The sequence below is a fragment of the Anser brachyrhynchus genome (genome assembly GCF_964034855.1).
Source record: "Anser brachyrhynchus genome assembly, chromosome: 1".
NCBI lineage: Eukaryota > Metazoa > Chordata > Aves > Anseriformes > Anatidae > Anser > Anser brachyrhynchus.
Genome location: NC_137694.1, coordinates 136,934,128 through 136,954,454, shown reverse-complemented (window position 1 = coordinate 136,954,454; position 20,327 = coordinate 136,934,128). Strand labels below are relative to the sequence as shown.

At 39.8% G+C, this 20,327-nt stretch overlaps 1 long non-coding RNA gene across 2 annotated transcripts in view; it reads right to left on the bottom strand.

Annotated features, from left to right (window-relative positions):
• Positions 1 to 20,327, bottom strand: part of LOC308193102 — a 67,779-nt gene that overhangs the window by 46,496 nt on the left and 956 nt on the right. The window lies entirely within an intron of this gene.

Here is a 20,327-nt window from a genome sequence, read left to right as displayed (position 1 = left end):
CAGAGACTTCTCTTCTTGTCATAGAATGAATCATAGAATTGTTTGGATTGGAAGGGACCTTAAAGATCATCTAGTTCCAACCCTCCTGCCATAGGCAGGGACACATCTACCACTTGAGCAGGTTGCTCAAAGCCCCATCCAACCTGGCATTAAACACCTCCAGGGATGTGATATCCACAGCTTCTCTGGGCAACCTGTTCCAGTGACTCACCACCATCCCCTGCTCTCTCAGCCTTTCTTCATAGGATCCTCCTTCCCTGTTCTGTTCTGGTATCTTTCTTGTCCTCGTTAGACTGCATCCTTCGTTAGCCAGCACACCACTTCTTCCTATAATTGTGGGTCATCATCTGCCTCCTTTGCTGGCCAGCCTGTTGGAAAAGATGCTTTTTTGCCCCCCTTGGTTACATAAAGTCCTCTGTCCTCACAAAGAGTCCAGTGGCAGTAAGAGCTGAATCCTTCTTTCAAAAGCCACATATAAAAATGGAAATTATATCAAAACATTGAAAGAAAGTTAATCTTTCATTTGATATATATATATATATATATATGCATCCCTGACAACTAACTCTGTGTTAAGAGAACTTGTCTTTTTTAATCCTTTCCTGATAATTACAGAAGGGGAAAAGAACAAATAAATAATCAATCAAACAAACAGACAAAAATCAGGGAACTATTATTATTATTGTTGTTGTTGTTGTTGTTATTGTTATTATTGTTATTGTTATTATTGTTGTTATTATTACTAATACTAATCCATTTTTGAAGATATCAGTAGTACAATATGAGGAATTAGTATTTTATTTAATGGTTTGTAAACATGGTAAAAGTTGCCCATTTATAATTGATTATAGTTATGATTGAACATCAATTTCTGCTTAGGGATCACCTCCAAGTATTCTGATATGTACACACACTTCTCTTATTTTTATTTATATATATATATATTTCTTTTTATTTTATTTTTATTTTTATTACTTTAAAATTAACTGCACTTGATGGATGTGCTGTGTTTTTAAGAAATGTTGTTAAAGAAGGAGTTGCCTAGATGAAAACCCTGTAGACGCAAAGTATTTTTCAAAATGCAATTTCTTTTTTTTTTTTCCTCGAATACCAAGGATTACATTATAAAGTGTGTACAGAAGACATATTATACCTATTTGACTTGCAGCTGGTAAGAGGGATTCTCTATTCTATGATACTTTCTAAAATAAAATTCAAAATTTTGCTTTTCTTTGTGAAAACATTAAAATATTTGAAAATATTTTACAATGGAAAATAACTTTCAAAAACATTTTAATTAATGAATTATTTCAATTAGTTTTTTTTAAATAATTCACTTCTGATTTTAATTATGAATACAGAAAAAATGTTATTTTGATTGATATAATTTCCATCTTGAAAATACAAAAATGAGGTAATTTTTAAATTTTAAGACTGCTTTCTCAAAACTTTCTAGGAAAAAAAAAGCTTCAGATTTGTTAGCAATTTACATACACATTTTTGATTTAAATAATCCAACAAATTTCTGCAATTAACCTTTTGAAAGTCAACACAATAGAATAACAACAAAAGAGGGTTTTATTATAAAATAACTTGGATTTAACTCATATATGATGAATTTTAATCTTTTTGGAGACATATAATTAGGAAATTAAAAAGGTAATGTAATGGATGAATTACCCATTATTACAGGAACTGGGCTTTGTTAGAAGTCTTGGACGGCACTGGAAACTATGTTCTCAGTCCAAGACAGGCAAATATACATATCTTTATTGACATGGCTTTGTGGAAAAATAAAAATAAAAAATCTGTTGTAGATACTCTAATGCCAAAAGAAGGAAACTATTGCCAATTTAGGCAGTACAATTCAAGAAGCTTAAGTGAAAGGTAACCAACCAACCAAAAACGTTCTTTATCTACCCATTCTGCATCTATGTCAGGAGTCTCAAAGGTATTCCTAAACAATTCAAAGGGATCCAGCGGACCTGAGGTAAGATATTATGTTTAGCAAATCTGAACTCTACTTCAACTGTGAACCCTACAGTTAGTAAGACAAACTTGGTTCTATTTAGGGAGTGGCTGTTCTATAACGGATTATCTGTTTAAGAAAATTCATTGTGGTTTAGACTTTGGACTGAGAAGAGCTGTTTTTGGTTGGTTGGTTGGTAGGTTTTGTTTGTTTTTGTTTTTGAGTTGCAAATATAATTAAACTCATAACTACAAAATAAGTAAATATAATAATTAAGAAGTAAATTGGCTTGGTTCAAACATGTGATCTTATGTTTCTGACATTTAATATTCACAAGGAATTTTAATTCAAATGAAGATATGCCACTCAAAAAATTGGGATGTTTTGAACACATGAGTCTTCATGAGTACGTATAACTTCTTCACAACCATATTCCAGAGGGGTGATAGGAAATCTTTAGCCACTCTTCTTTTTGCTGGTGTTCACGGTAATTTAGTTTCCTACTTCTGTTGCCAGCAAAGTAGCACTGTAGCAAGAGCAGAGTAGAATAGTTGTGTATTTCAGAGTCACAAACATTAGTATATTCTTGGGAGAGAGCACAGAATGCCACTAGAACAGGTTACAGAATGGGTCTCAGAGCAAATAGGAAGGATGGAGAGATGAAGAAATAGTAGACACTGGGAAAAAGAAAAGACAGAAACTAGCTGGTGTGTTTAAGCAAAATGGAAGGTAAAAAAAAAAAAAAAAAAAGGAATGTCAGACGTATCAGGTAATTTTATGAGATTCTGTTCTTTTCCCTTAATAATTCATACCCATTCATTTATCCTTCCATAATTTACTAATTAATATTTATGTTGCATCAATCACTATCTTAAATTTAATTATTGTTTCAGTGTTACATAATGGTGAAGTACTTTTGTCTCCGTTTCTGTACTTTGGAGGTTGATAAAACTAGATGACAAGCTGGAGTAGGACTAATTTTGCTTAATTTAAACAGCTGCAATACATGTGTCTACACTAGTTTGTAGATCCTTGACTCATTAATATCCCTATGGTCAATTTGGGTCAGCTCTCCCAGCTACGTTCTCTTCTAGACTCTTGCCCACTCCCAGCCTGCTCACTGGGCTGGGGGCAGAGCGAGAAGTGGAGAAAGTCTTGATGCTGTGCAAGCACTGTTTGGCAACAGCTGTAACATGGGTGTGTTATCAACACCATTTTGGTTATAAATTTAGAACAGAACACCATATGGTTGTTATGAGGAAAATTAACTCTATAAAGCCAAAACAAGCACACTTTTGTAAAATTTCAGTACTAAATAGTATCTTTCTGAATAAAGAAGGTGGAAAAAATGTACTTTGGAGAGTCTATTTTTTATTTTTTATTTTTTTTATTACAGGCTCAGATGGGAACACAATCTTGCAATTTCTCGCCCTAGATTTCTTTTTTTAACAAAACGGACTTATCACAAAAAAGACTACTTTCAGACTGAGAAGGAGAGTGTTTTCTGTGTGTCTATGTCTGTCTGTCTCCTTTCTCTTTCTCTGAAAGTGACTGAGACTGTATCTTACATTTGAAATAATTCTTATTGAAAAGGTCAGAAAAAATCAATGCAGCACTGAAATCATAGAATCATAGAATCATAGAATATCCTGAGTTGGAAGGGACCCTTAAGGATCATCAAGTCCAACTCTTGACACCGCACAGGTCTACCCAAAAGTTCAGACCATGTGACTAAGTGCACAGTCCAATCGCTTCTTAAATTCAGACAGGCTCGGTGCAGTGACCACTTCCCTGGGGAGCCTGTTCCAGTGTGCAACCACCTCTCTGTGAAGAACCCCCTCCTGATGTCAAGCCTAAATTTCCCCTGCCTCAGCTTAACCCCGTTCCCGCGGGTCCTGTCACTGGTGTTAATGGAGAAAAGGTCTCCTGCCTCTCGACACCCCCTTACGAGGAAGTTGTAGACTGTGATGAGGTCTCCCCTCAGCCTCCTCTTCTCCAGGCTGAACAGGCCCAGTGACCTCAGCCGTTCCTCGTACGTCTTCCCCTCCAGGCCTTTCACCATCTTCGTAGCCCTCCTCTGTACACTCTCCAACAGTTTCATGTCCTTTTTATACTGTGGTGCCCAGAACTGCACACAGTACTCGAGGTGAGGCCGCACCAGCGCGGAGTAGAGCGGGACAATCACCTCCCTTGACCTACTAGCGATGCCGTGCTTGATGCACCCCAGGACACGGTTGGCCCTCCTGGCCGCCAGGGCACACTGCTGGCTCATATTCAACTTGCTGTCTACCATGACCCCCAGATCCCTCTCTTCTAGGCTGCTCTCCAGCGTCTCATCGCCCAGTCTGTACGTGCAGCCAGGGTTTCCCCGTCCCAGGTGCAGGACCCGGCACTTGCTCTTATTGAACTTCATGCGGTTGGTGATCGCCCAGCTCTCCAACCTATCCAGATCCCTCTGCAAGGCCTTTCCACCCTCATTCGAGTCCACAACTCCTCCAAGTTTGGTGTCATCAGCAAACTTGCTCAAAATACCTTCTATTCCTACATCCAGATCGTTTATAAAAATATTGAAATGTACCGGCCCTAAAATGGAGCCTTGAGGGACCCCACTGGTGACTGCCCGCCAGCCTGACGCAGCCCCATTTACCATAACCCTTTGGGCCCTGCCCGTTAGCCAATTGCTCACCCATCGTATGATGTTTTTATTTAGCTGTATGGTGGACATTTTGTCCAGTAGGATCCTATGGGAAACCGTGTCAAAAGCCTTGCTGAAGTCCAAAAAAATCACATCAGCTGGTTTCCCTTGGTCCATCATACGGGTGATCTTATCATAAAAGGAAATCAGGTTAGTTAGGCAGGACCTACCCTTCACAAACCCATGCTGGCTGGGACCAATGACTGCTTTGTCCCCCAGGTGCGCCTCAATAAGTTCGAGAACCATCTTCTCCATGATTTTACCAGGCACTGACGTGAGACTGACGGGCCTGTAATTGCTAGGGTCTTCTTTCTGACCCTTCTTGTAAATCGGCACAACATTTGCCAGCTTCCAGTCTACTGGGACCTCTCCAAATTCCCAGGATCGTTGAAAAATAATTGAGAGAGGTTCCGCGATGACGTCCGCCAGCTCTTTCAGCACCCGGGGATGAATCCCATCCGGACCCATGGACTTGTAGGGATCCAGGTGGAGTAGCAAATCCCGCACACGTTCAGGGTCGGTTGGGAGTTTGTCATCCCCACCGTCCCGGTCCTCCAGCTCAGGGCACCCTGGGTCCCGAAGCCCATCATCGGCATTGAAGACAGAGGCAAAGAAGGCGTTAAGCGTCTCTGCTTTGCCTATGTCATTGTCTGTGAGGAGACCTTCCCTATCAAGGAGCGGCCCTATGTATTCTTTAGTTCTCCTTTTTCCATTCACATATCTGAAAAAGCCCTTTTTATTTTCTCTCACAGACACAGCCAGCTTCAACTCTAGGTGTGCTTTGGCCACACGAATTTTCTCCCTACAAACACGAACAGCATCCCTGTATTCTTTCCATGACACCTGGCCCTCCTTCCAGTAGCGAAACACTCTCTGTTTCCGCCTAATCTCCATTAGAATGTTCCTGGTCAGCCACGCCGGCCTCCTGCCCCGCCTGCCTGACTTGCGATATTTAGGAATTGCCTGATCTTGTGCTTCTAGGAGGCATCGCTTAAAGAATGACCAGCACTGGTGGACATCGAGGCCTTCAAGAGCAGTTTCCCAGGGGACCTTGCTGACTAGTTCCCTGAGCAGCCTGAAGTCCGCTTTCCCCATATCTAGGGATGAGGTTTTGGTGGCACTTTTCCTTCTGTCACCGTAAATTTTGAACTCAACTACTTCATGGTCGCTATGACCAAGGCGGCCACCAATCACCACATCTCCCACCAGACCCTCTCTGTTTTCTAGCAACAGGTCTAGGAGGGCACCTTTCCTAGTTGGCTCCGTTAGCACCTGCACCAAGAAGTTATCATCTAGGTGCTTCATGAACCTCCTGGACTTGCTCGTGTCAGCCGTGTGGCACTCCCAGTTAACGTCTGGCAAGTTGAAGTCCCCCATAAAGACAAGGGGAGTTAATCTCGAGGCCTCTCTTAGTTCTGTAAAGAATAATTTATCGGCGCTATCATCCTGGCCAGGCGGTCTGTAATAGACTCCCACAACGACATCCCCTTTATTCGTTCGTCCCTTGATCCTTACCCAGAGGCTCTCAACTTTGCCATCGCCGACCTGAAATTCCACACAGTCCAGCCCCTGCTTCACATACATCGCCACCCCACCACCTCGCCTACCCTGCCTGTCCCTCCAGAAGAGCCTGTAACCATCTATCGCAACACCCCAGTCACAGGACTCATCCCACCAGGTTTCGCTTATGCCGATGATGTCGTAGTTGCGGGACTGGGCCAGGACTTCTAGCTCATCCATTTTATTCCTCATACTGCGTGCGTTCGTGTAGAAGCACTTCAGGTGCGTCTCCTTACACTCAGCACCTTGTGGATCTGCCTGAAGGACCTCACTGGCACCCAGCCCCTCTGATTCTAGCGTACCTTCCCTTAGGTCTTCACCGGCGTGCCTGGTTTTAGCCCCTTCCCCCTTCGACTCTAGTTTAAAGCCCTATCTATCAGCCCTGCCAACTCCTGACCAAAGATCCTTACCCCTCTCCGAGAGAGGCACATCCCATCCGGTGCCATCAGGCCCTGTGTAGCATAGACCTTCCCGTGATCAAAGAACCCAAAGTTCTGCCGGTCACACCAGTCTCGAAGCCACGAGTTTATGTGAACAGCATGCCTTTCAGCTTCGATCCCCCCTATCGAAAGGACAGAGGCAAACACAACCTGCGCCCCTGATCCTCTAAGTAGTCGCCCCAAATCCCTAAAGTCTCTTTTGATCGCCTTCGGACTTCTCGTTGCTACTTCATCACTACCAGCCTGAAAGACCAGTAGCGGGTAGTAGTCAGTGGGCCGTACCAGGCGCTTGACTTTCTTGGCGAAGTCTCTCACCCGAGCCCCAGGGAGGCAACAGACTTCTCTGTGGGTTGGGTCCGGTCGGCATATCGGTCCCTCTGTCCCTTTCAGAAGGGAGCCCCCCCATAACAACAGCCCTTCTTTCTTTTTTGAAGCATGATGTGGCAATGCGATGTGTAGGTCGCCTTGTCTTAGGCGCCCCCTCCAACTGGGACGGGTTTTTATCTACTTTGTCATTCAGATTGTCTTGTTCTAGTCCTTCATATCGATTATTTAAGGGTAGATGAGAAGGTGAGGTGGGCAGAGAGAGGGCTCGCCTACCACCCCGAATAGGCACCTGCCTCCATTCCCCCCCTTGATCTAGGTCTCCTCCCGCTGCCTGGCAGGAGAAGGGAACCTCCGTCTTCTGCATAACAGGAGACGCCTGTGCTGTGGCAGGCTCGTGAGCCTGCCTCAGAGAGGGTAGAGTGCACCTCCACCAGTCAATTTCCATCTCCGATTCCCTGATGCTCCTGAGCCTGTTCATCTCCTCCCGGAGCACCGCTACCTGGCTGAGCAGTTCTTCAACGTGGGCACACCTCCCACAGGCATACCCACCACTGCTGTCGGAGACCGACAGAAGGCTGGGGCACACTCTTCAGCCCAGGACCTGGACGGCTGCGTGTTTCCCGGAGCCCTCCGTCTGAGTAGCCACCCTGGTGACCGTGGCTGGAGATGCCGCACGAGATGCGGAGGCCACGGTTTTCTGCCTGGTTGATACCATGGTCAGGTTCTACGCAAGCAGGTTACAAGCACCGAAGGGAGAGGCAGCTGCAACAGAGCGACGATGGGTCCCCGCCCTTCCTGCCCGCGCTAACTGCCTCAATGTTTCAATTCTTGTTGAAATATATATTTTGAGGAAAATGTTCCATTCATTTCTCATATGAACATCCTTGCTTTACTGCTAGTAACTTGTCAGAAAACTTTCACTGCCACTGACGTGTTATTTATGGTGCCCAAAGAGTTAGTTTACTCAAAAAGTTATAGTGACATTTAGTAGTATTGAATTTTCATAAAAAATTGCCATAAAAATCTTACAATACCAACAACTTATTTAAGAGACATGTGAACATGGCACTAGGGATGTGGTTTAGTGTTAGACTTGATAGTGTTAGATTGATGGTTGGACTTGCTGATCTTAAGGGTCTTATGCAACCTAAATGATTCTATGATTCTATTATTTAAATAGACTAAATAGTTATTATTTTCCTCATAGCCTGTGTGGGAAATGCAGAGTTAATTGTTGTTAACTCTCAACTTTATGCTTTATGTACTAACAGAGATCCTGTTGCAATTTACATCATGGGACTGTGCCTCATTCCAGTCAGAGACTCTGAGACCTTTGATTTTATAGCCATTTTTCTTTATTTTTAGTCAAAGACTTTTTGAACTAGTCGAAATCTGTAAAACTCACGTCAAGTCAAGCTACCCAAACGCTTTCAAATTTCTTCAGTTTTCAAATCTCGTGAAAGTAGCGGATGTTGTCTCTTGGGGGAGGCTTAAAGAAAACATATCAGATGACAAGTGCCACTTCCATCACTTAATGTGACATGAACAGATATCATGAGATACAGGATCTTGCACAGATGAGTTGTAGGTTCTTGAACAGACCAAAATAAAAACTTAAAATTTGCTTTCCCTTGCCTTATATTGCCAAATATTTATTTGTTTATTTTTTTATTCCCCTACTGGGAAAACAGCTGGAAAATATTTTTAGGATAGAAATTAATACCAGCCCTTTTATAGCAAAAGAGTCTCAACCTGAAAGCATGAATCTGAAAGCAGTCACTAGTGTGCTTAATCCACATAAGCAGATTTGTTTCTTACTATAGTGTTTAACATCTTTGATGGACTCCAGTAACTTCCTACAGCCCTGGATTATTTCGTCTTTCCCATAGCATTTTATTTTTCCATAAACTTGCTAGGTAACCCTTGAAAAACCTTTTCCCACTAACTAAATTTCACACCATAAATATTCCATCATTATTTTCCTGTTTACAAATGCAGGGGTTAAAAAATACTATGATAATACTTTTTATGTTTTTCAGCTGCAGCTGCCCAGCCTACCAAATAGACAAACACATATTTCCTGGTCTTACTTTTCTTCTGCTGAACCTCTTTCCTTCTTTTTTTTCGCATTGTTTTGTCCAGGTAGACTTTAAGCTTGTGGATTTATTTCCATTTCATTTAGAATAGTTATGCAAACTCAGCAGATGTTGATACAAGTTTGTAAATCAGGCATCTGCATAGAGCTATACATCTCCCTGACGTTCCCTGAAGTTTATCAGCAGTTGCCTTTAGAAGGAATTATGTGAGGAAAAAATTCTGCAAATAATTAATTGGCATAATTATTCATTTATTTATGTACTTTATTTCTGGACATTAAACATTCCACATAAAATTCCTGATTTTCAGATTGGTCTCTTATTTATCTATTTATTTATCTATTTATTTATCTATTTATTTATGTATTTATTTATTTATTTTTTCCACCAATTTTTTTATTAGTTTTAATACAGATATATATTTATATAGCATAAAAGCTGGAATATGTCTCATTAGGAATAAAAGGAACAGCACATATGTTGACAGCCAAGTACAAATAGATTTGTATTTAAAAATATAAGGTCCTAGACTACCCAAACTGGTTTGAAGTCTATGTAATTCAATACATTTAAGCAATAACTGAAGTCTCCTGTTTACACCAAACAAACTTTACCGTTGTCACTATAACAAATCTACAAAAAAGTCCTTGAAATACAAAATTACTGCTTCTTCATCCATAAGCACTACATTTCTAGCAAAATTATCAAAGCCTTACAGTCTGCTGGCCTCATAAGGGCTCTTGAGGAGCTTGTGGAACCAGCTCAATTGAGAATATGTGGTTCCATTTCTGGCATGACTAATGCAGAGTTGAGAAATGTGCCAAGCATCATGCTCTTGAGGGCAGAGGGAAAAAGAAGAGAAAGCTAGAAAGAGCCCAGAGGGGGAAGATCCAAGCAAATGAATACCACTGAGCCAGCAGGCTTCACCAGAATAACATTTGACATTTGCAGAGCTGTAATGTTAGGAAGCCTGAAGCAATATTGAAGCCCCGATGCTCTAAGGGGAATCACTACTGGAAAGCAAGCAACAAAGCCCATGGGAGAGAGGTTGAAACACGGTCGTGAAAATGAACACGCTGACCACATCAGCCCTTATGTTGTACAGGGATGTACAGGAATGGAAGAAATTGTGAAGGGCATCTATTTTTCCAGTAATGAAAGTGCAAGGTATTTCAACTTACATAAAAAGTAGGTAGCCTTTTGTGAGGGGCAAGAAAATACAAAAACATTTTGTCAGCCACTTGCCCTGTGAATTTCACTCTGAAGTGTCAATTACTGCAGGGGAACAACTGCCAACAGCTGGCGCTCCAAGTCTGGCTTCTTTAAGTTGTAATAACTTGATAAAATAAGGTCACCTGTGTTGCTAGAAAAGATGTTATGCAATTTCTCTATCTAAACTACCTTGGTGTATATGAAACATAATTCTCTTCAATGGAATGATAATTTGTAGCAAACTGACATCCTCAATGTCAAAAGGGATAGTCTGGTGATTGCCCAGTTTGAACCATCATTGTTTGCTTTCCCTCTTTTTTCATTCCTCTTTTGTGTCTGCTCCTGAAATGCCGTGTACCTTGGGAAAACAGATCCTTATTTATAGTGCTGCAAAGATATTAAGGCTGTTAAACTGAGTGAGTCCTTTAAGGTTCATGACCAAAAAGGCTGACAAAGCTCTCACTGTCTTCCTCCCTTGGAGAGAAGAAAAAAAAAAATAAAAATTTTAAGTGCCTTTTGTTCTAGAAGATGATAAAAACTGCACTACTGAGTACTGACAGTAATTTTCTGTCTCCAGTGTACTGCACAAGAAATGAATTATATGATCCTGTGACAACTTGCTTTCTACGTGGCTGAAGGTAACATAAAATGCTGTAGGATTTCAAAGGAGTTTAACAGTTGCTCAGCTGCAATGCAGGTAATTTGAATGAATTATCGTGCTTTCAATATGCAGTATGTAGGCATGCTCCTTCATATGAAGCTGGTCAAGGTTATAATGTGATGCAATGCATCATTTCATAATCCAAACCTGTTACTGGACACACTGACTGAAAGTAATTTGTATTTTGTAGTGTTTTTTTAAGGAGCTTATGCAGATTATGGTCACCAAATTACTGTGTTCCTCTCTTAGCAATTCTTTTCCCCATTCTATACAGAAGATTCCTAGCCCTGTTCATGAAGTCCATGTTGCCTCTTAGCTAGACAGACATATCTGGCTAAGTTTTGAGAATTACTCTGCGTACACATAGGCATAAACATGATAAATACACATGAGGGCATGTTTATGCTGAGGAGTGTGCAAGCTTTTTTTTTTTTTTTTCAGACTATGGGATAGTAAGTTTCAGATCGTATCAGTTTCTACAAATACAGCAAATCATAAACTGCCTTTTTTCCTCACTCTCCCCAGATTATCCTTGACATCATAAATCACATGGGTGTATTCTAGTTTTCAGGCAAAAAATGTTATTACCCAGTGATGAAAGACAGTGACCATAAAATTAAATTACTAAATTTAAACATCTATGTTATTACCCTATTCCTGGAAAACTAGAAATAAAAAATTGGAAACTACAGTTTATTACAGGAAGAAAAGCAAAAGCAAAAGAAAAACAAAAACACAAACAACACTTTAATATCAGTGTTACTGTGTCACTGTCAAACAAAGTCATTCTGAATAAGAAGTGTTGGCAAGTAGAAATGAGTAAAAAGGTAATTATTCCTGTATATGAGAATTTGTGTATATATATTTTTTGTCTTTAACTCCACAGTTTCATTAGACTCATAATTATACCAGTGCTATATAAAGAAATGATCTACTAAAAAAGATAGTTTTGTATTTATTTCTGTATTGCTGACATTTCAAAATTCCACTGAGAACTGATCTTCCCTAAAAGTAACTGTTCTGCAGTAACTTATCTTAATTTCCACAAAAGATAGTATCTCCTCCAAAGCTTGCCTTTTGAATCTAACATTCATATTAAGGAACCACACCTATCAACCTCTTTATTAGTATAACCAGTGAACTGAGGCTAGTATGAGAAATTTCCTGCCTATCTCTGAACATTCTTGTTATTTAAAATATAGTTGCTAACAGCCACAGAACAAAAAGTATTTTGTAAAGCTTGTAAACAGGGGAAAGTTTTTTCTTCTTAAATCTATGCCTGGAAGCATGAAATTTTTGAAATAAATGCAAACTCTCTTTTGGTCAGCTATAACCATGCATGATGTGACACATCATGCCCAGTTCCATCAGCCATGTCAAGAGATGGGTTTGGCACATAACTGAATGAAACAGCAAGACAGAACAGATTATAGAAAAGAAAATGTTGATCTGCCTTAGTAAAGCACCTCAGGGTAGAGCAAAAATAGACTTTGTTGTGTGCCACTGGCAATGAAAACTGCAGTGTTCATTGTTTGTGGAAAGGATTTTGCTGATGATAAAACCAAACTGAACACTGAGATCTCTCTGCAGAGCCTTGAAAGCACTGTAGGCAACTTCACATAATGGAATGGAATGGAATGGAATGGAATGGAATGGAATGGAATGGAATGGAATGGAATGGAATGGAATGGAATGGAATGGAATGGAATGGAATGGAATGGATGGGATGGGATGGGATGGGATGGGATGGAATGGAATGGAATGGAATGGAATGGAATGGAATGGAATGGAATGGAATGGAATGGAATAGAATAGAATAGAATAGAATAGAATAGAATGGAATAGAATGGAATAGAATGGAATAGAATGGAATAGAATGGAATAGAATGGAATAGAATGGAATAGAATAGAATAGAATAGAATAGAATAGAATAGAATAGAATAGAATAGAATAGAATAGAATAGAATAGAATAGAATAGAATAGAATAGAATAGAATAGAATAGAATAGAATAGAATAGAATAGAATAGAATAGAATAGAATAGAATATTCTTGCTAGAAGGGACCTACAAAGACTGAGTCCAGCTGTTAGACTACTTTGGGGCTGACATAGAATCATAGAATCATTAAAGTTGGAAAAGACCTTCAAGATCATCTGGTCCAACCATCTCCCTAACACCCACTAAACCTTGTCCCTAAGCACCATGTCCAGCTTTTCCTTAAACACCCCCAAGGACAGTGACTCCACCACCTTCCTGGGCAGCCTGTTCCAATGCTTAACCACACTTTCTGAGAAGAAATTTCTCCCAGTTTCAAACCTGAACTCCCCTGGTGCAACTTGAGGTCACTCCCTCTAGTCCTAACTAGTGAGTTATCTGCAAGAAGAGGCCGACCCCCATCTTCTACAGCTTCCTGCAGCAACATGTCACAGATGTCACAGTAACTAATGCAGCATGTTCTGTGCCTGGATGCATCATTTTAGGTTTTAATTACTATCGCACAGGTTGTTTTTTTGTTTGTTTGTTTGATTGATTGTTTGCTTGTTTGTTTGTTTTTAAGAACAAGAGTATTACACATATAACCAAGTGGATAAATGTATTTGTTGTGCATAAATAATCTGCCTAATTTTGTCTTGTTTTAATATCTCTTTAGTTTGTGATAGTTTATGCACTGCTGGTGGTGTTAGAACATTAAACATCACCAAACAGTGGCACAAGGTATATGTTAATTGCGTGTAAGTTATAAGGAGAATCCTGAACAATTCAAAAAGATGTGGATTTGTACAGTCCATACAATGTATACTTGTTTGCACTGCTGGAGTGGTTAAGTATAACCCCCAATGGATATTATTGCCCTTTAGTTAGAATGTAAGGGTTTCAAGCACTCACACTGAAGGCAATGTGTAAAAATCCAATATGCTTTCTAACAATGGTGCGTCATTGCTAAAATCCTAATAATAATTATGCGTCAGCTTGCTAAAGAAGTCATGGGGTTTTTGTTGTTGTTTTTTGTTGTTGTTGTTTTTTTGTTTGTTTTGGTAGCATGCATTTCTTGCTCTAGGGAATTGCATGAGAATATATGAATGTACAGATGGATCCAATGCTTGTAGGATTGCATTTGAGAGCCTTGATAAGATAGAGAAAAGGGCAATCTGTTGTAGTTTCATTCTTGCTGCTGTTAAGAAATGACAGAAGTGAATTCTATTCAGACTTTATTTGTACTGGTCGCAAACACAGTTGGTTTTCTCCAGAAAACAGCTCAGAAAAAAACTAAACTGAAGTGTCCATGTTAGTGTTCTTGTTCTCAACAAGAGAGCACTTTTGAAGAATCTATTCCAATAATCCTTCTAAGAGTGATGTTTTCAAGTTTGCAGTGTAGCCTGGGGTATAAGCAGCATGGTTATTCAGGGTCTAAAGTGAATCAGGTAACTAACTTGCTACTCTAGATAAACAAATCCACATATTGATTATACATTGTAATAAAAATGAGTTAATTTAATACAAACAGATGGTGAAGAAAGGCTTGAGGTAACTTTGATATATATATATATATATGTGATATATATATATATATATCACATATATGTATATATAAAGAACAGAATCACATTTTCATGTAGCTGAAGCAGACGAGAAAATAATGCATTTGCAAGATTCCCAGTGGGGAAACTTTTATTTCCTTGAGTAGGTGTCATCACTCAATGATTTTAAAGTGTTTTCATTTAGAAGGTATGTAAATAAATAAGTAAATAAATAAAAATGTTAAATTTTGGAAGAACAACACTATGTACAAATAAGTAGGGCTTGTGTATGATGCTTTAGTTGGTAAACACAGTTAGCTGAAACCAGCAGTTCCTACACGATACCTTCATATTCCTGATGTTGTCTAAAATGAGAAAACACAGCAAAATGACCAGCTATATAGATTGTTACATCTAAATATTTCCCTTGAGTTTACTCAATTATACTCAAGAATATGTATATAATAATATATATTATTCAAGAATACATTTATAAAGGAAAACTTTAGATTTCCTAATTTTTACAACTACATAAATTACAGGAAAAATGTGACCAATTTCTATTAATATCTAGAACATCCAGAATGGTTGCTGTCAGGGCCCTGAAGGCACCTCCCTAGACCTCCCAAGTCTAGGGATTTAGCTGTATGTGTTCAAGGCCATCTCTGATGTATTGCTACTGTCTAGCCTTGAATGAAACAGCTGTTAGAAAACAAACCCATAGTGCAAAAGAACTGTAAGACTTATTGCTGAGGGCTTCCTGCTTTTGTTTAGATGCTACATTTAAGTTTGGACCCTCACCTTTGTCCTGCTGAGCATGTTACAGCTATGCCCAGGCCTGGCAACGTATCTTGCTGATCTGGAGCTGGGCCCTAATATTGGTCCCATGGTGGACTTATCCACACCAGAATGTCATAGATATCAACAGTCTGAGTTTTCTTCCCCTCATGGTAGACAAACCAACACACATGCTAAAATAAAGCTTTGCAACATAACTTATTGAAACAAGAAGTAAATAAAGGAAATACACAATGAAGAAAAGTATACTTTGCCTGCATTTCCCCCAGGCTAGAAATCATTACAGTTTTCATTGCACAAACTTTACTATGACTGACACTCCAGAAGACTTTTTCTTCAAAAACATATACATTTTAATTTAAAACTATATACATATTATCTTTAGAAGGAAATTCTTCACTCAAGGGATGGTGAGGCACTGGAGCAGGTTGCCCAGAGAAGCAGTGGATGCTCCATCCCTGGAGGTGTTCAAGACCAGATTGGGTGCAGCCCTGGGCAACCTGATCGAGTGTGTGGCATCCCTGCCCAGTCCGGGGGGTGGTAGAACTAGATGGTCTTTAAGGTCCCTTCCAACCCAAGCCATTCTATGGTTCTATGATCTGCAGAAAAACTGCATACCTCAATTCATCTTGAAGTTACATTTCTGTCCTTGATGATTTCATGTTGAGATGATGGTTTTCACCCTTCTGAACAATTAAAAACACTTTTAAGAGAATGAAGAAAAAGAAAACACTGTCATATATACTCATTTTATGATCTATTACATGACCTGATCTACTGATCTAGTATGCATTTCCATCATGTGAATTCAATGCTGTTTACAAGATCTTTCTAAACAATGAACGGAAGGCTTTATTTATTTTATTTTATTTTATTTTATTTTATTTTATTTTATTTTATTTTATTTTATTTTATTTTATTTTATTTTATTTTATTTTATTTTATTTTTATTTTATTTTATTTTATTTTATTTTATTTTATTTTATTTTATTTTATTTTATTTTATTTTATTTATTTTATTTTATTTCTCCTACTGTTGTTTTACATGAGGATATATAGAAACAAAACCATGGAACACTATGAAATATCATATGCCATATTCAAATAAAAATTTCAAATCTACTTTTATACAGATATGCCTATTGGGTGCTTTGGGTAACATTTCCCCTAGGCACATAGGGTTGAGTCTTAATAATTACTTATAATTACCATTGAATTAAATTTCCACTAGTGACTGGCTGTATATTATATTTTCTATATATTAGCTTTTGTATTAATTTGTGCAAGTAGATCAAACTTCTTTGAACTTTATAATCCATATAGTGCTCTTCCTTATTCGTCTGTCTTTACCTTTGGTGAAGCAAATGGAAAACAGTAAGTCAGAGACAGAAGCAGCTGAGCAGCAATTATACAAGTGTTGTCTTTCTACTTCAAAGTGTTCATTCAGAGTGCTCTAAGGACTATTATCTCCTATGCATCAAAAGTGCTTCCTCACTGCCCAAATACTCCCTTTCTCCTGTCTTCATATCTAGTTCTGACTAGAGTGGTTGACAACATCATTCCAAATTAAAGGAAAAAATAATTAATCCAAACACTATATCAGACAACAGCATATATTCAGACAGTTATCAAAGAGCCACTACCTTGCCAAGACTGGAGATATTTCTTTTGCAAGCCGCTGAAGGTGATCGAGGCATATGTCCTGGCATCTGGAAATATGTTTAATTCAAGACATACTCTGCTGAAATGATTTTTAAAATCAAATAGAAATCAGAATAAGAAAATTTATATGAGTTTAATAGCTTATAGTTCAGTGATCAGTCTTTATGTATATTTATTATTATTTTATTTATTTCCCTAACCATTACTCATCTATTTTGGTTGTAAGCATTTTGGACAGTAATTCTCTCAACTCTGTTTCAATATGCTGAGTAAACGGACCTCTATTCTGACACAAATTGCATTAGTACTGATTACATGTAATAAATATATTTAAATTAAGTTGACATATAATCTTAAAAATAAAATTCTAAAAGCATACTGGTATTTTTAAGCAGATACTTCTATAATTCTGAAACTCATTAAACCTGTTTTCTTATAGATTTGCTTTATGAGACTGGTACCTGGAATAACCAAGAATTTATTAAGGCCTCTGTGAAGTCTTCCCTAGCATGACTATCCCTAGTCACAACAGTCCAGATGGACCAATTCATGTAAATATCCTGTTTAGTCATTAACAAGTCTTCATAATTTAAATCAGTTATTTCACCACTAATAATACTCAATATAAGTCTAGAACCTCAGATACTAATACTGCTGAGGAAGTTCATACTGCTGACAGGGAGATGTAAGATATGATGTAAGAATGTGAGGCATTGCTTATGTCTTGGAGAGAATGAGAAATAAGAATAAATCAATATGTTTCTTTAATAGGAAGCTGATATCAGATGGAAGCTTAGTTCCAAATTTTGGGACTACTTGATCAGACCCAAAATCTCCCAGTGGGACTTCTTTTACCTAGGTGCTTATGGACACTGTTGCATTCAGACTTCACCCCAACAAACATTCAAGACCCGTAACCAGAACAATCATACAGAACCACTGAAACCTTGGAGAATGTATTAACATAAAATTCCCTTATAATAATGCTTGGTTTTGTATAGTTGGTTCTGAAGAACAGGGATATCTGTACAGTTCATAGAATCATAGAATCATTAAGGTTGGAAAAAAGACTTTCAAGACCATCTGGTCCAACCATCTCCCTACCACCAATGTCTCCCACTAAACCAGTTCCCTAAGCACCAGGTCCAACCTTTCCTTAAACACCCCCAGGGACGATGACTCCACCACTTCCCTGGGCAACCAGTTCCAATGCCTGACAACTCTTTCTGAAAAGAAATGTCTCCTAATTTCCAACCTAAACCTCCCATGGTGCAACTTGAGCCCATTCCCTCTAGTCCTATCGCTAGTTATCTGTGAGAAGAGGCTGACCCACATCTCACCACACCTTCCTTTCAGGTAGCTGTAGAGAGCAGTAAGGTCTCTTCTGAGCCTCCTCTTCTCCAGACTAAACAACCCCAGTTCCCTCAGCCGCTCCTCACAGATCTTGTGTTCCGACCCTTCACCAGACCCTTTGTAGCCCTTCTCTGGGTACATTCCAGGGTGTCAATGTCATTCTTGTAATGAGGGGCCCAAAGCTGAACACAGTACTCAAGTTGCAGCCTCACCAGAGCAGAGTACAAGGGAACAACCACCTCCCTGGTCCTGCTGGCTACAGTATTCCTGATAAAAGCCAGGATGCCATTGGCCTTCTTGGCCACCTGGGCACACTGACGGCTCATGTTCAGGTCAGCATCAATCAGCAATCCCAGATCCTTTTCCTCTGCACAGCCTTCCAGCCATTTTCCCCTAGGCCTGTAGCATTGCATGGGGTTGTTTTGACCAAAGTGCAGGACGTGGCACTTAGCCATGTGGAACCTCATCCCATTGGCCTCTGCCCATCTATCCACCCTGTACAGGTCCCTCTGAGAGCCCTCCTACCTTCTGTCAAATCGACACTTACCCCCAACTTGGTGTCATCTGCAAACTTACTGAGGGTGCACTCAATTCCCATCAAGTCCAAATCATCAATAAAGATATTCAAGAGGATGGGCCCCAACACCGTCCCCTGGGGGACACCACTCGTGACCGGTCGCCAGCTGGATTTCACTCCATTCACCACCACTCTCTGGGCCTGGCCATCCAGCCATTTTTTAACTCAGCAAAGAGTGTACCTATCCAAGCCATGGGCTGTCAACCTCTCCAGAAGAATACTGTGGGAGACTGTGTCAAAGGCTTTGCTGAAGTCTAGGTAGACAATGTCAACAGCCTTTCCGTCATGCACCAGGCAGGTCACCCAAGTCATAGAAGGAGATGTGGTTGGTCAGGCAGGACTTGCCTTTCATGAACCCATGCTGCCTGGGCCTGATCCCCAAGTTGTCTTGCATACATTGCATGATTCCATTCAAGATGACTTGTTCCATCACCTTTCCTGGCACTGAGGTCAGGCTGACAGGCCTGTAGTTCCCCAGGTCCTGCTTACCACCCTTCTTATCGATGAGCATCACACTAGCTATTCTCCAGTCATCTGGAACCTCCCTGGATGACTATGACTGATGATAAATGATGGAAAGCAGCTCGGCAATCACATCTGCCAACTCCCTCAGCACCCTGGGGTGGATCCCATCTGGACTCATGGATCTGTGACAGTCCAGGTGGAGCAGCAGGTTTCTAACAGTTTCCACCTGAACTGTGGGGGCTTTCTTCTGCTCACCATCACAGACTTCCGGGTCAGGAGGCTGAGTATCCCAAGGATAAGTGTTCTGACTTGTAAAGACAGGTGCAAAGAAGGCACTAAGAACCTCAGCCTTTTCCTTATCCTCAGTAGTCATGTTCCCTCCTGCATCCAAAGGATGGAGATTCTCCTTGGCCCTCCTCTTGCTGTTAATATATTTATAAAACATTTTTTGTTGTCCTTAACCATAGTGGCCAGGTTGAGCTCATACTGGGCTTTGGCCTTCCTGATTTTTTCTCTGCATATGCTGCAACTTCCTTGTACTCTCCCCAAGTTGCCTGTCCCTTCTTCCACCAGACATAAATTCTCTTTTTCTCCCAGACACTCAGTAAATTTCCCTGTTCAGCCATGCCGATCTTCTTCCCCGCCAGCTCATCTTACGGCACATGGGGAGAGCCTGCTCCTGTGCCTTTCGATGGAGTTTGCTGCAGCCTAAGTGACAACTAGAGCTGACTCCACCTGTATTATTATTTATAGTCCTTTTTTATGATTACTCACATGGTTAAATTGTGATCTTTATACAAGATTAACTGGCTTTCTCACAAAAAGCTTCTGTTTTCTTTAATCTGATATCACATCCATTCTGTATATTAGTCATAAATGCAAGTATTTACAGATAATTTGTTCATATCTCATGGACAGTACATTTTCTTATATTATGTAAGTAATTCTAGGGCCATCTTTGTACCACCCATCAGGGTGTATTTTTCTACAGC